Genomic DNA, 16,339 nt, shown 5'->3' on the forward strand with positions numbered 1-16,339 from the left:
ATCACACAGCGCACCCGTATTGGAAACCTGAATCGCCCTGGGATTTTAGAGATAATTACAAACTGGCCGGAAGGTGAAGATTTTGGTCTTTCTGATGAAGAGGAACAAGAGCAAGTAACACGTGCCGAAGAAGCTCCACCATACAACCAACTCCCAGCAGAGGAAACACGCTACGCTCTTTTCACTGACGGTTCCTGTCGCATCGTAGGGTTGAACCGGAAGTGGAAAGCAGCCGTATGGAGCCCCACACGACAGGTTGCTCAGGCTATCGAAGGAGAAGGTGGATCAAGTCAACTTGCTGAACTCAAAGCTGTTCAGCTAGCCCTGGACATTGCTGAGAGAGAGAAATGGCCAAAGCTCTATCTTTATACTGATTCGTGGATGGTAGCCAATGCTCTGTGGGGCTGGCTGGAAAGGTGGAAAAAGGCCAACTGGCAGCGTAAGGGAAAACCAATCTGGGCTGCTGAGGAATAGAAAGAAATTGCCGCTCGGTTGGAGAACCTACCTGTGAAAGTCCGCCACGTAGATGCCCACATCCCCAAGAGCCGGGCTAATGAGGAACATCGAAACAACGAACAGGTAGATCAGGCAGCAAAAATAGAGGTGTCGAAGATAGATTGGCAACATAAGGGAGAGTTGTTCCTAGCTCGATGGGCCCACGATGCCTCAGGTCATCAAGGTAGAGATGCCACCTATAGGTGGGCACGAGACCGAGGAGTAGATTTAACCAAAGACAGTATTTCTCAGGTTATCCATGACTGTGAAACGTGTGCTGCCATCAAGCACACCAAGAGAGTGAAGCCCCTGTGGCATGGTGGGCGGTGGTCCAAGTACAAGTATGGGGAGGCCTGGCAGATTGACTACATCACACTGCCCCAGACACGCCAAGGCAAGCGCTACGTGCTGACCATGGTGGAAGCCACCACGGGATGGTTGGAGACCCACCCTGTGCCTCACGCCACTGCCCGGAACACCATCCTGGGCCTGGAAAAGCAAGTGCTGTGGAGACATGGAACCCCTGAGAGAATTGAGTCGGACAATGGGACCCATTTCAAGAACGGCCTTATCAACACCTGGGCCAGGGAACATGGTATTGAATGGATATACCATATCCCCTACCATGCACCAGCTGCCGGGAAAGTTGAACGGTGCAATGGACTACTCAAGACTACCCTGAAGGCACTTGGTGGGGGGACTTTTAGAAATTGGGAGATGAACTTAGCAAAGGCCACCTGGATGGGCAACACCAGAGGGTCTATCAATCAAGCTGGTCCTGCCCAGTCTGAACCCCTGCACACTGTAGATGGAGATAAAGTCCCTGTTGTACACATGAAAGGTATTTTAGGAAAGACTGTTTGGATTACTCCCACCTCAGGCAAAGACAAACCCATCCGTGGAATTGTTTTTGCTCAAGGACCTGGTTACACTTGGTGGGTAATGCAGAAAGATGGAGAAAGCCGTTGTGTACCACAGGGAAACCTAGTCTTAAGTGAGAACTGTGTGTAAGGATTCATTGTGATGCAGATGGAAATAGAATAAGGGGTGGATTATGTTCTGGATTGCAAGGCAGGATGTATTCTATTACCATCTGTATGGCAGTTGTCTAGGTGTTAAGTGGGCAATTTCCCCTTATCTCTCTCCCTGCGAGATCACAATCACTCCTCCCTCAGCAGGGGGCATCCCGTGATAAGAGGCTATTGAATGTCACTGCATGGCTGATAAGAACTGTAACATCCCATTGTGAGATGCTCCGCCCAGAGGGAGGAGCCGAGCATTGCTATCCAGATATAATCAGGAGATTCTGACACACCAGCACAGCTTCTCCACTGGATTCACCAGAGGAACAGCAGCTGCTTCTACTTCCACGGATCTGCGGAGGAAGAATCACCCTTTTTCTACAGGACCCCCTGCTCCAACAGAACCACACCTGACACCTCAGGAGGACTGCAGCCACTTTTCCAATTGGACTGCTGCCAGCACCCTGACCAACAGGGTGTCAGGTTGAGTTCTGACTCTGTCATTTTAGTGTACTGCATTGTTTTTATTTTATCATTTTATGTTTTTTCCCCCCTTCTCTATTAAAGAACTGTTATTTCCTGCTCCCGTATTTTTTTGTTGCCTGAGAGCCCCTTAATTTAAAATTCATAGCAATTTGGAGGGGTGGGGAGGGTTTGCATTCTCCATTTCAGGGGAAGCTCCTGCCTTCTTTAGCAGGCACCTGTCTTATCCAAACCAAGACAGGGCCTCTCTTTTAATTATGCCTGCATTGTATTAGAAAAATGCCTGATAATTGGGGGATTTGGTCCCATAAAGGAATTATTCAAAAAATAAATACATATGTGGCCTTAGCAAGCCTTTCTACTGTGGATAGTGTTTCTATTCTTCCTTTTTGTTGTTCTAGCAGGCATTTAAGAGACCCATGTGTTCTTTCAATAATTGATTGGCCTGTGGGAGACTGTGGAATGCCTGTGATATATTTGATTCCCCACAGATTTAAAAACTGCTGTGTTTTCTGGGAGATATAGGCAGGCCCATAATCTGTTTTTACTTCTTGTGGGATGCCTAGAGTTGAAAATGCTTGTAGGAAATGTTTAATAGCATCTTTTGCCATTTCACCTAAGTGAGCAGAGGCAAAGATTGCTCCTGAGAAAGTGTCTATGGAAACATGTATATATTTAAAGGGACCAAAAGATGCATAATGGGTAACATTGCTCTGACAAATTTGCAAACTGTGAAGCCCTCTAGGATTTAGTCCTGCCCCAATAGATGGCAGAGAATATTTTTGGCAGTCAGGGCATGTAGTGACAATGGCTCTAGCTTGGTCCTTGGTGATATTAAACATGCGTGTTAGTGCAGGTGCATTTTGGTGGAAGAATGCATGGCTGAGTCATGCTTGCTTGAAGATGTTTGGAAGGGTAGTTTGTATGGCCATGGCCAAGGTATCAGCTTGTCTATTACCTTCTGCTAGGAAACCTGTCAAAGAAGTGTGAGAACGAATGTGCATGACAAAATAGGAGTGCTGTCTCTGAGAAAGAATAAAAATTAAAGTTTTAATCAAAGAGTATAGCTTGTTGCAGTAAGGTAGAAAAATTATCAAGAAAGACCTTATAAAATCAAGCCTGCTCTCCTAAAATCAGTGGCTAGCCTTGTCAGGCTAGCACTTTGCAAGTTCCCATGTGAAAGCAATCCTGGTATGAGCAGTTCATTAACATAACAGTCTATTCCTGGGTGAAAAAACAACTAGCCACCTGTATAAACTAAACTGTTTTTACACCATTAGATAGAAAAATGAAAACTATCTCTCACAAACAACCTTTCCTGCATGTACACACCAGGGTTTCAGTGACCAATCAATACAGAATAACAACTTGTTATTAACCAATAAAGTAATTGGCAAGAAAGCTGCTAACCAATTGGAGTCACACACGAGGTCTGTAAAAATTATATAAAAAAGAATTACGTTAATAAAGAATAAGCTTTTTCCACCATGAAGACAATGAAGTCCTCGTGATTTATTCCCATAATAACTGATCCTGAGAAACTGTTTTTAGGAATGAATTTTCAGCTCTCTCAATGATAGCTGCAATGTAAGCAGAATCAGTTATCAAATTAAAAGGGCATGTAAACCTAGAAAAAGCTCTAACAACGGCAGCTAATTCAACTATTTGGGGTGAACCTTCTACTGTTTCAATGTCAGATTCCTAATCATGTGTTACAAGGTTTTGCCAGGTTATAACCAATTTATGGGACCATCCTGCTCCAACGGTAAAGATGGTTAGTGCATTAAGGGGTACAACACTTTTTAAAAGTTTAGGAATTAAGCTAAGGGAGGAATGCAACAGCCTATGTTTAGGGTAATGAATTGAAATTTGCCCAGTAAAATTTTCGAGTGCAATTTGCAAGCATTCTGATTGTTGCAATAGCCATTCTAAATACACAGCAGTTGTAGGTAAGAATAGAGTAATCTTTCCCTGCAAGAGAAAATAAATGTGATCTGGCTCTTATAATAAGCTGAGCCATCATCTCTGGCTTTGTTGTTATGGTTTTACCAGGCTGGTGGGGTAGGAAAACCCATTCTCAAATTAACAAAGGATCAGATGCTTCAGGGTCCCATTGAAAAATTAAGGCATGGGATTGGGGTCCTTTCTCAAAATGGCTAGCAGGAATGGTAAGTTTGGATTTATTCTGTGTGTCTGACGAGTTTGAATAGCATGGAATACCTTATCTAAGGCATCCCTTGCTTTGTCAGTTAGCTGCCTTGGAGATTTTAACTCAGAATCCCCCCTTAACAAAACAAACAACGGAACCAAATCTTTTTTCTCTTCCAGCAGAGACCTAATCCAGTTAATGGTTCCTAACAGTTTTTTGTAAATTGTGGAGTGTTTCTGGTTTCTCATTTAGCTGCAATGGTTGGTGCTGTACAGTCTGAGAGAGAATTTTAAGTCCCAAATATTTCCAGAGTGATGTTTTGTCCTGGCTTAGGGCAAATTTGGGAGAAAACATCCAAAAGGGGCCCGTCTAGAAAGCAAACCTACATGGCCCCTCCCCCCAACTGGATTGGGAAGGATTTCTTCGGGAAGAAGTGGAAAAAAATTGTTTATTTAACAGGCAAAGCACTCCCCAGCACACAAAATGAACAATACCGGATGACAAAATTAATTTGCTGCTCTGAAGAGATGACAAATTCAGAAAGTCTCTCCGGTGGGTGGTTGCTCTGTTATCAGTCCCTCTGGCGCTGGGAAAGGCTTCAGAATAGGCCCCGTCAGGCTACAAAGTGCAAGCTCTTGGTGTTTCCCTGGGTCCCGGTCTGGAGCAGGTTTGAATGGTTCCAAGAAGAGGGAAAGAAAAACAGTCCAGGGAAAACTCGGACTGCCTCAGCTAGCTAAACTAACTAACTAAAAAGCAAAAGGAGCAAAAGGAGGGCGGTGTTCTGCCCTATCCATGCCCAGACATCAACAGTCCAGCTGAATGTGGAGGAGGGAGTGAGTGAGTGAGTGAGTGAGTGAGTGAGTGAGGCTGATAACAAAAACTCCGTGCTTCTTCTCCCTGCCTTTGCTCTGAGAGCCAGTTTTGAAAGCACAGAATAGAATATCCAGCATAAACAGCACACGATTCGGGATACATGCATCATAAAGTCACCCAGGACATGTTTTTTGTATCTTTTCCTCTGTGATGGTAAGTACTGATTGTTGGATGGCTGTGATGGTGGCTTTTAAAGTTGCATCTAAAGGTGGATAATTTTCTGCTGCAATAAGTATATCACCCATATAATGGCAGATAATTGCTTGTGGATGATGTTGGCGAACTGGAGCTAAAACTTTAGCCACAAACCACTGGCATATGGTCAGAGAATTTTTCATGCCTCAGGGTAGTACTGTCCAGTGGTACCTCTGGAGAGGTGCCTGTCTGTTAACACTTGGTATTGAAAAAGCAAATCGAGGGGCATCATTGGGGTGAAGAGAAATGTCAAAGAAACAGTCTTTTAAACCAATAACAGTCAATATCCATTCCTTAGGAATCATAACAGAGGATGGCAAACCAGGTTGTAGTGTGCCCATGTCTTCGATGACCTCATTAATTTTATGTCGGTCTTGTAGGAGTCACCATTTATCGCTGTTTCGTTTTTGGATGACAATGACAGGTTTATTCCATGGGCTTGTGGTCAGTATAATGTGACCCTTTTGGAGTTGTTCTTGCACTAGAGACTTAAGCGTGACAAGTTTTGCTTCAGGGAGGGGCCACTGATCAATCCACATGGGTTTATCAGTTTTCCAGGTTAATTTAAGGATGCCACACTGTTCAATGGTCCCAATTAAAAATTTGTCTCTAGGTGCATTCCCCACTGGGACAGAATGTCTCTTCCCCACAGAACTAAGGATGTCTTACCACAAAGGGTCTGGTGGTGGCGATGCAGCCTTCAGGTCCCTTGAACTTAATCAGCTGCATAATTCTCAGGCTGTCACTGGAACCTCCAATCCCCTATAGCATTCCTGGAGCAGGTGTAACAGTCCAGTCAGGAGGCCACTTGGACAGTGAGATGACCGTCACATCCATACCTGTCTCAACAAGTCCTGAGAGAACAACCATTTTGGTGTTAAGTTCTAGTGTGCAGGTTAGTTGAGGCCAATTGAGGCTTATTATCCTAGTCCGCATTACTAAAGATTCTGATGTGTTGTTAGCGTCCTGTTCAGGGAGCAAAATCACTTTAGCAATTACCAGTCCCTGGGAAATAAAGCAAGGTGGGTCAGGGCACATAGTTAACACAATGATTTCTTGTTGGGATGTCACTGATAACACAGAGGGTAACCCAAAAAATCCCTTGGTCCTTGATCTACACTTTCCCAAAATTAACAGTTCATGGGGCCGATCTCAGGCCCAAGTTGACCTGTTGATATGGTGTATGTAAAATAATCAGTCAGTGTTAATGGCTTGGCACTTGCCAGCTGCAGCCTGGCACCTGGGAGCAAGGCTGCTGGTAGCCCTGAGAGGAGGTGTTGAAGCTCTGAGCTACCTGGTTTCTGGTGGTCACGGGCAGAAACTGCTGGGGCATTTGTGTCATAGCACAGGGCCCTGTTTTGGGCAACATTGGTTAGTGTGAGGGTAACTCCTTTTACACTTGGAACAGGCAGGAGCCTTGGCCCTCGCTCCTTGTCGGGGGCAGTGTCTTTTGAAATGTCTGTGTTTGCCGCATTCAAAACACAGGCCAAGACCTTGTTATTGTGGTCCTTGAGGAATAATCTGCATTGCTTCCAAAGCCTCAGCCACTCCCTTTCCTACTGCCTGACCCTGTAGGGTAGCTGAGTGTTCTGCGTTCTGAGGCGATTACAGGCCTCAATCACTTGCATTAAAGTTGGCTCAGGCTCAAGGGGAAGGGCACGTAATACTTTCTTGCACTCAGGATTTGCATTTGACATGCCCAGTTTTTTCACTAATTCGTCTTTAGTTTTCTTCTATAATTTGTTATTCAATGGCTTGCTTAAGGCGGTTAATGAATGTATTGTATGATTCACCAGGCCCTTGCTTTATATCTACAAACTCTTGAGTAGGACTGTTACCATCTGGCACTTGCAAAAGTGCTTTCTTTGCTTCATTTTTAATATCATCAAGCACTGCCCTAGGGAGATTTGCGGCTTGCTCGCTGGGTTGGGAGTATGCCCCTTCTCCAGTTAAATGTTGTAGTGTTAGCATTGCCCGTGCTTGGTCCTCAGCACAGTCAAGCAATAATTGTTTTAACAGTTTTTTCCATCCCCCTTTCCAAGGGGTGAATTCAGTTTGGGATAGCAGCACAGTCATCACATGTTTTAAATCATGGGGAGTTAATACATGTGCAGTAAAAGTAGCTGGTATTAGATTGTTAAAAAAAGGAGAATCCTCACCATGGTCTTTAGCAGTTTTGCAGAGTTCTTTTATTTCCCCTTAGGCTAGAGGTTCCCATTTAGGACTAGTTCTCTCCCTTCTGTCCTGCATGGGAAAATGAGTGATTTTTGAAACTATTTCCCAATTCCCATCCTTTACAGCACTTGCCCATATCCTTTCCCATGGATCGATGGAATCACTGGATCCAGGAGAGGTGAGGTCTTCTAACGAGGTGGGGGGGAAGATGCAAGCACAGTGTTGTTATTGCTGGATGGGTAAAGGCAGAGCTTGTTCTCCGGCACAGCCACGGGCATGGGTGACATGGGTACCACCCTGTTGGAGAGCAGTGCTTCCAGGACCATGGTGGCTGTGGTTCTGGTTTCCCCAGGAGGGAAGTAGCCCAAGGCATGCTGGAAGTTGTAGCCCCAAGCAGGAACAGTGAGAACCAGAGCGACAGGGATTGAACTGAGGGAGGAACACTAAGGCAATTCAGTGTCTTGGGTGGGATAGACATTACGAGGGTGTTTAGCGGGTAATACAACAGGATATTCAAATGAATTGGAAGGAGGGTTTAGATGGGGAGGAGGGAAGGCGGCAGTGGGGGGGGGAAGGATCCAAGACGGCATGGCCACCACTGTCTCAGACCCCGAGTGGAAGAGTTGGAGGTGGACACAAGGCAGCAAAGTAACAGGATGGATCAACGTTTCCTTCGAGCACGCTGGCAATGTTGGCCCTGTGTCCACCTCTGGGGTAGAGCGGAGGGCGAGAAGGGAGAGGGTTAAAAGCAGTCTCGGTTTGGGAAGGGATCCCATGCGGCTGAGTGGCCTAGAACCATGCTGGCAAGGCAGGGGAGGGGCCGAGTGCTGGGAGTCCCTTCTCTTCGGCTTTGAATGTTTCAAAAATCGAGTGGAAAGCAGGTAGCAGAGGTGCTGCAAAAGAGTCCCCCCTAGTAGCTAGGTCATTAAGCGTTACACCCACAAAGTCCCAAAAGTCCGAGGAAAAAATTCCACAGTCCGTGCCATTTTTTGCAGTGCCATGCAGAGCCGAGCAGGCAGCCAGGGGGGCTGTCCTGCGGGCCACATCTGCTGGGCTGGCAGCAGGCATGGCTTTCCCGTGGGCGGCGGCAGGTGAGGCAGAAGCGGCGGGTGAGGCAAAAAAGGCGGGACCAGCGAGCGGGGCAGGGCGGGTGAGCATGGGGGTTGACAGCGGCAGCGCCTGTTGCAGGTAAGGGCAGCACGGCTTGGGGGGTGACAGCAGCAGTGCCCGGCATGGCGCCACTGGAGGCAGTCACCAGAAAGTTCCGAAACACCCCTTTCAGAAGGTTTTATAACTTCCGCTTTTGAACCTTTCTTCTGTGGACTGCTAACAGAAATTTAAAATGACCATATACATTACATTCTAATTTTGACAGTCTTATTCCCATAATTGGGTAATTGGGATTAGGTGGGGTATACCCACCTGGTTGGGGTAGGTGCAACAGGAATAAGTGTCTCTTTTCTCTGCTTACCTGGTTTTCAGGCAGGCATCCAAAGGAACTGAGCCAACTCTGAGGGTCGCTTGTAACCACATCAAGCCTGACAATTTAATCCACAGCAGAAAAAAAAAAGGTCCTTCCGATTTGGCCAAAACCGAGCCAAACTGAACTAAAATAAAGACTTTAATAACAAAATAACACCTTTGGAAAACCGCAGAGTTTGGGGGCAAGATCCAAAGACCCGGGGGTGTGGCAAATGCAACAAGGTATAGGGGTCCTCTGAGGGCAAGGGTCCAATCACAAACGCGAACTCGGAACATGACCTTATATGTAACAGGTTCTGAACCAACTTGAGAACAAAAACCAGAAACCTGACCAAATATAGGATAGTTTTATTAACATACTGACTCCCATGACCCTGCTCTTCTGGCCATGACCTGACTAGGTGTCCCTTTTTCAGTATCTTGTTCCCCATGGTCACAGGTTGATGCCTCCTGCACATGTTATTGAGGCCAAACCACCACTCATTCCAGCCACACGCATTTCCACAATAGACTAATTCAGACTACACTAAAAAAGAGTGAGACAGAGTTGAAATTATCCAGAGTAGAAATCCATTTTGATTTGAGTGAAATGTACATCTTTGAATTAAGTCTGTAGCTTGCAAACATAGCTGTTTGGTCTGACTGCCTGTTCTCACAAAAAACCTATGCTCGAAGAAACTGCTTCAGCCAAAGGACAGAGATAAGAGGAGGACCCCTTGAACTTTGAAACAGATGAAGAGACTGCAGGAGGCAGGGCAGGGTGACCCAGGAGTTCTTTCTTTACTTTCTGATAAAAAACTAGCGGCAAGGGTAACAAGCTGCAAGTGTAACTAGCTGCAAGTGTAATGCGAAATCAGTAAAATGGATATGTATGAACCTATTGTGAAATTCCATGCATATGGATTAGTAAGGGAGATAAAAAAAGGATCTGGAGTTCCCAGAGGTACACATGTCTTTTAAGTGGACCGATCCCCACATGCGTCCACCGCTGTAATAAACATACTGGCTTTACAACTTTTACAAAGTTGTGGAGTTTGTTTTCTTTTTCCGCAATTCAAGAGTGAGGCCCCAGAACATCTGCAGTACATTGATGACATCATTGTGTGGGGGAACATGGCAGCAGAAGTGTGAGAGAGGAAAGAAAATCATCCAGATTCTCCTGAAAGCTATTTTTGCCATAAAAATAAACAAAGTTAAGCGACCTGCATGAGAGATCCAGTTCCTCAAAGTAAAGTAGCAAGATAGATGGTGTCAGATTCCTACCAATGTCATCAGCAAAATTACAGAAATGTCTCCACGGAACAACAAAAAACCCCCGCAAACTTTCTTAGGTACCATAAGCTTTTAAAGAATGCATATTCCTAAGTACAACCAGATTGCAAGCCCGCTCTACCTAGTCACCCACAAGAAGAACACTTTCCAGTGGGGCCCTAAACAGCAACAAGCCTTCGCCCAAATCATGCAGAAAACTGCTCATGCAGTAGACCTTCGCACAGTCAGGACAGGACCAGATGTAAAGAATATGCTCTACTCTGCAGCTGGGAGCCATGGTCTGTCCTAGAATGTTTAGCAGAAGCTGCCTAGTGAGACTTGAGGTAGACCATTAGGATTCTAGAGTTGAAATTACAGAAAGTCTGAAGCCAACTACGCTCCAACAAAAAAAAAAAAAACCCAGCAGCCTATGCAGGAGTGTAAGCCACCTCAAAAGTAATTGGCACAAAAGCACAACTCCTCCTGGCACCTTGACTACCAGTACTAGAGTAGATGTTCAAAGCAAAGGTTTTCTCTACCCACCATGCCAGCAATGACGCATGGAGCAAGTGGATTGCTCTCATCACGTCTTAGGTTGGAAATGGGGATGTGTATTCTATTCCTATCTGTTAGAGGTACGGCAGTTATCTTCTGTTAATTGGGCAGTTTTCTTTATCTCTTCCGAAACAATCCTCCCTCTGGGGAGATATCTTCTGTTAATGGGCCATTAAGTCTCACTGCATGACTGATAAAATTACATCATCCCATTGAGAGATGCTCCGCCCAGAGGGAGGAGCCAAGCATCCCTACCTGGGTATAATCTGATATTTGGAAGACCACAGTCAGCCCTTCCCACAGGATTCCCATAGGAAGACCAGGCCCATCTACACCACCACTGGATCTTCAGAGGAAAACTACCCCCTTCTACAGGATCACTGCTTCACAAGAACTACATCTGTCACCCCAGGAGCACTGCAGCCACCATTTCAATTGGACTGATACCAGCACCCTGACCCACAGGCTGTCAGGTCATATTCTGACTCGGTCAGTGTTGTTTACTATTATTGCATTATTTTATTTTTTAATTTTCTTCCCTAATAAAGAACTGTTATTCCTGCTCCCATATCTTTGCCTGCAAGCCCCTTTAATTTCAAAAATTATAACAATTTGGAGGGAGGGAGTTTGCATTTTCCATTTCAGGGGAGGGTCCTGCCTTCCTTAGAAGACTCCTGTCTCTTCAAGACAGATTTTGGCACCCAACGTGCGGCTCAAGGGCATCAAGAGAAAAGGGAATAACAGTTCTTGAGTAATCTAATTTTTGTGTGCTGATATAGAAACCTCCTCAAGTGTCACCATGTGGTCTAGTTTACCTTGGTTTGGGTGGCACATGGTTGTGGCTATATTTCTCCCATTTGCTGGCCCTTATCTAAACATGGGTCCTATAACTAAGGCTACTGTGGCTGTTATTCAATTTGCTTTATGGGTTAATAAGGTGAGAAATTAATGGATATTTAACTTCCTCTGGAAGGCAGGCACATGGATTCAGAGCTATCACACACTAACTGTATATTTTTGGGGTTACTTTAATAATGGTACTGGGAGGAAATTACACCAGGGGAAATTTTCTCCCAACCCTTCGACCAGCTCTTTGGGTCTGCGCCACCAGGTTTTGAAGGGTTCAAACCTTCTCTAAATGCTAATGATATCATACAGTGGTTGGTGTTGCTGATATGCCTGTTAAGCCTATTCTATTTAGCATTCAGAGATAAGGGAAGATTACCCTGGATAACCACCCTGACGCTTACCCCAGAGACTAGGGATGTGGCCACATTGCCTGACGCTGCCCCAGAGACTAGGGAGGCTGCCATAGAGCCGGACACTGCTCTGCAGCCCACCTCAGAAATGAACCACCCAGATTGGGTGGGGATTCTGGTTGAAGGAGATATGCGAAGTGAGCCAGATGCTGAAGGAGTACATTTTCCCAGCTGGTGAGAAACCATCACCCTGCCTTGAAGAGAGAGAGTCTAATAGTGCAGCAGTGGAACCCACAGATGTTACAACTGTCCAGGTTCCAGCTGAACCACAAAGGCAGTCACAGCCAGCAGCAGTTGCCCCTGTGGAACAACAAGGTCTAAGATGAAATCAGAGCACCCAGACAAGAATAAGAATGGACAGCCCTCACAACCCACAGGGGAGCCTGAGGTTGCGATCATCACCGAGTCCCTGATGTACAAAAGTCTCCGTAATCTGCACAAAGACATTGTACGACGGGGTCGTGAGGCTTATACAACCTGGTTATTTGGGGTCTGGGTCCTTATGAGTACAGGCGTGCAACTGGATGGTGGTGAGGCAAGAAATTTGGGACCCTTGACCCAGGACTCAGGTATGAATCAGATTTTTGTAAGGGAGCCAGGGTCCCTTTCCCTCTGGGAGCAGCTTTTCATGAATATCAGAGAAAGGTTTGTCCACAGGGAGAGAATGCAGAAGCGCCACCATAGAATGCACTGGAAGACCCTTGAGGTAGGGATCCAACAGCTTAGAGAAGTGGCAGTATTGGTGGTACTCTTTGGTAGGGATGGACAGCATGATAATGACCCTGACAAGGTCAGGCGCACAGGGCAAATGTGGTGGAGTCTGGCAAATCTGGGGCCATCTCAATACACCACCTTCATTGCAATGATTAATGCCGATACCAACCAAGAGACAGTGAGCTCTGTTGCCAACAAGCTTAGAAATAATGAAAGTATTACCATTGGCCCAATGCAGACTCATGTCTCTGCTGTGATTAAGGACCCCAAAAAGGAGATGAGGGAGATGAGGGAGAAGGTAAGGAGGAACAGTTCCCATATCGCACCAGTGCAACCCATAGGCCTCAGAGTTGGAGCCCAATGTCCCCCAGCTAGAGAGAGAGGGTACATGACATGAGCTGACCTGTGGTTCTTCCTGTGTGACCATCGGGAAGATATGGAAAGGTGGGATGGGAAACCCACTTCTGTCCTGGCAGCACAGGTGTGGCAACTCAAGGTGGGAAACAGTAACCGAGGGAGTTCCACAACAGTGAAGGTAGCTTCAACATCCCATGACCAAGCTGCCGGGTATGATCTGTCAGATCCTCTTGAAGGTACCTCTAGTATGTATGCCCAGGAAAGAAATAATTACCAGGGCTAGAGGGGCCCTGCCTCTAGACAGGAAGAGGCACGGGAAAACCAGATTTTTGGACGGTGTGGATCTGATGGCCTGGCACATCAGAGCCACAAAAATATGACGCCTTAGTTGATAGTGGTGAGCAGTGTACCTACCCTAGTGCCATCGGGACATGTGGGGGCAGAACCTGTTTCCATTGCTGGGGTGACAGGGGGATAATGGCAATTGACCCTGTTGGAAGCTGAGGTGAGCCTGACTGGGAAAGAGTGGCAGAAACATCCTATTGTGACCGGCCCAGAGGCCCTGTGTATTCTAGGCATAGATTCCCTCTGGAACAGCTATTACAAAGCCCAAAGGGACTCAGGTGGGCTTTTGGAAGAGCTTCTGTACAGGCAGAGAACATTAAGCATTTGAACACCTTGCCTGGACTATCAGAGAATCAATCTGCAGTAGGACTCCTGAGGGTAGAAGAGCAAAAAGTACCAATTGCCATCTCGATAGCGCACCGCCGGCAGCATGGAAGGAATCAAGACGCTGTGATCCCCATCCACAGAATGATCCGTGAGCTGGAGAGCCAAGGGGTGGTCAGCAAAACCCATTCATCCTTCAACAGCCCCATTTGGCCTGTGCGCAAGTCTGACAGAGAATGGAGATTGACTGTGGACTATCGTAGCTTGAATGAAGTGACTCCACCATTGAGTGCTGATGTGCCGGACATGCTGGAACTCCAGTATGAGCTAGAGTCCAAGGCAGCAAAGTGGTATGCCACTATTGACATTGCTAACACATTTTTCTCCATTCCTCTGGCAATAGAATGCAGTCCTCAGTTTGCTTTCACCTGGAGGGGCGTGCAGTACACCTGGAACTGACTGCCCCAGGGGTGGAAACACAGCCCCACCATCTGCCATGGACTGATCCAGGCTGCACTGGAAAAGGGTGAAGCTCCAGAACACCTGCAGTATATATCAATGACATCATTGTATGGGGGAACATGGCAATGGAAGTATTTGAGAAAGGAGAAGGGATCATCCAGATTCTGCTAGAAGCTGGCTTCTCTATCAAAAAGAGCAAAGTTAAGGGACCTGCCCAAGAGCTCCAGTTCATGGTACTTAAGTGGCAAGAGGGTCAATGTCAGATTCCCACTGAGGTCATCAACAAGATCACAGCAATGTCTCCACCAACGAGCAAGAAGGAAGCACCAGCTTTCCTAGGCACCATAGGTTTTAGGAGAATACACATTCCCGACCGCAGCCAGATCATGAGCTGTCTCTATTTGGTCACCCGCAAAAAGAATGATTTCCACTGGGGCCCTGAATAGCAGCAAGACTTTGCCCACATCAAGCAGGAGATTGCTCATGCAGTAGCCCTTGGCCCAGTCAGGACAGGACCAGATGTGAAGAATGTGCTCTACTCTGAAGCCGGGAGTCATGGCTTGTCCTGGAGCCTTTGGCAGAAGGTACCTGGGGAGACTCGAGGCTGACCACTTGGATTCTAGAGCCACAGCTACAGAGGGTCCTAAGCCAACTACACTCCCACAGAGAAGGGAATCTTGGCTGCCTATGAAAGAGTTCAAGCCGCCTTGGAGGAGATTGGCACGGAAGCGCAACTCCTCCTGGCACTCCAGCTATCGGTGCTGGGGTGGATGTTCAAAGGAAAGATTCCCTCTACCCACAATGCCACCAGTGCCACATGGAGCAAATGGATTGCTCTTATCACCCAGTGCACCCGTATTGGTAAACTGAATCACCCTGGGATTTTGTAAATAATTTAAAATTGACCTGAATGTGAAAATTTTGGTCTCACTGATGAAGAGGAACAAGAGCAGGTGACACATGCTGAAGCAGCTCCACCATACAAGCAACTGCCAGCAGAGGAAACACTACACTCTTCACTGACAGTTCCTGTCGCATTGTAGGGATGAATCAGAAGTAGAAAGCAGCTGTAGGGAGCCAAATATGGAGGAGGAGTATGGAGTTCGGCTGTTTGTCTGTGCTCCCACACACGCTTAGGGTGGTTCTTGCACGCTGGGCTTCAAAAAATGAGTCTGGACGCTAGGTTTTTTCGGTCTTCAGAATTGTTTATTGTTTCTTATCTAAAAAGTCCTTTCTCTGCCCGAAGGATCTGACCAGCACGGCAGCCAAAGGCACTCTGCCCACCCCCAAGGCGGTCGCATCTTTTATAACAAAAACTACGTATATCATATTTACTTTTTATCCCCAATACCTATCACCCTCGTCACCAAGTACACCCTCACCCTAGACCAATCCCCAAATGCCAACACCACTCCAGAAGATGGAAGACAGGAAGAAGAAAGAAGAACTTGATGGCACGCCCTGATTCCTCCATTTTGTCTCTACAACCCCCCTGTACCAAAACCCCAAAATTTGTGATTCACCCTATAATGATATCTTCCCTTCACCATTTACACCCGAGTGATTCTCGCAGGTTCCATTTCCTCATACATCGGTGGCACATCTCTAGATGGATCAAAATCAAGCCACCAAGTGCTTTTGGCAACATTCCAAGACTCCCGAGCCCCCCCAAGGGTTCTCTCGGTAGCTCTGGACATCAGGAGTGATGTGCTGAGCTCCCACATCTCCCCCTTCTGTTTTCACAAAAAGCACTTCCTTTGTAACTGAACGTACAATGTGCCGTACACTCAAAAGGATGCATGGTATGAAAACCATGAGAGCTACAAGAATTAATAAAATGTAAAACCCTACCTTCAAAAGCTCTCTCCATATGGGAGAAAGATCAAAAACCTTCACTACATCATCAATCCATGATCCAGTGATCTCATCAAGTTTTTCTTTGCTGTCTTTTATCTTTTTGATATTTTCTGTAATTGATTGTGAATGATCTGAGAGATTCATGCAACACATCCCCGCAAATTCTTCGCATCCATGTCCATGGGCAAGCAACAGATAATCGACCGCTGCCCTGTTTTGCAGAGGTGCCTGTCTTACACTGCTCACGTCTTTCAACATGTCACTCAGTGCAAGAGAGACTGATTGAGCATGTTTACTTAACCAACAACCCATGTGGTCCAATTGAGTCAAGGCCACCCCCG

The sequence above is a fragment of the Haemorhous mexicanus genome, chromosome W, assembly GCF_027477595.1.
Source record: "Haemorhous mexicanus isolate bHaeMex1 chromosome W, bHaeMex1.pri, whole genome shotgun sequence".
In the NCBI taxonomy this organism is placed as follows: Eukaryota; Metazoa; Chordata; class Aves; order Passeriformes; family Fringillidae; genus Haemorhous; species Haemorhous mexicanus.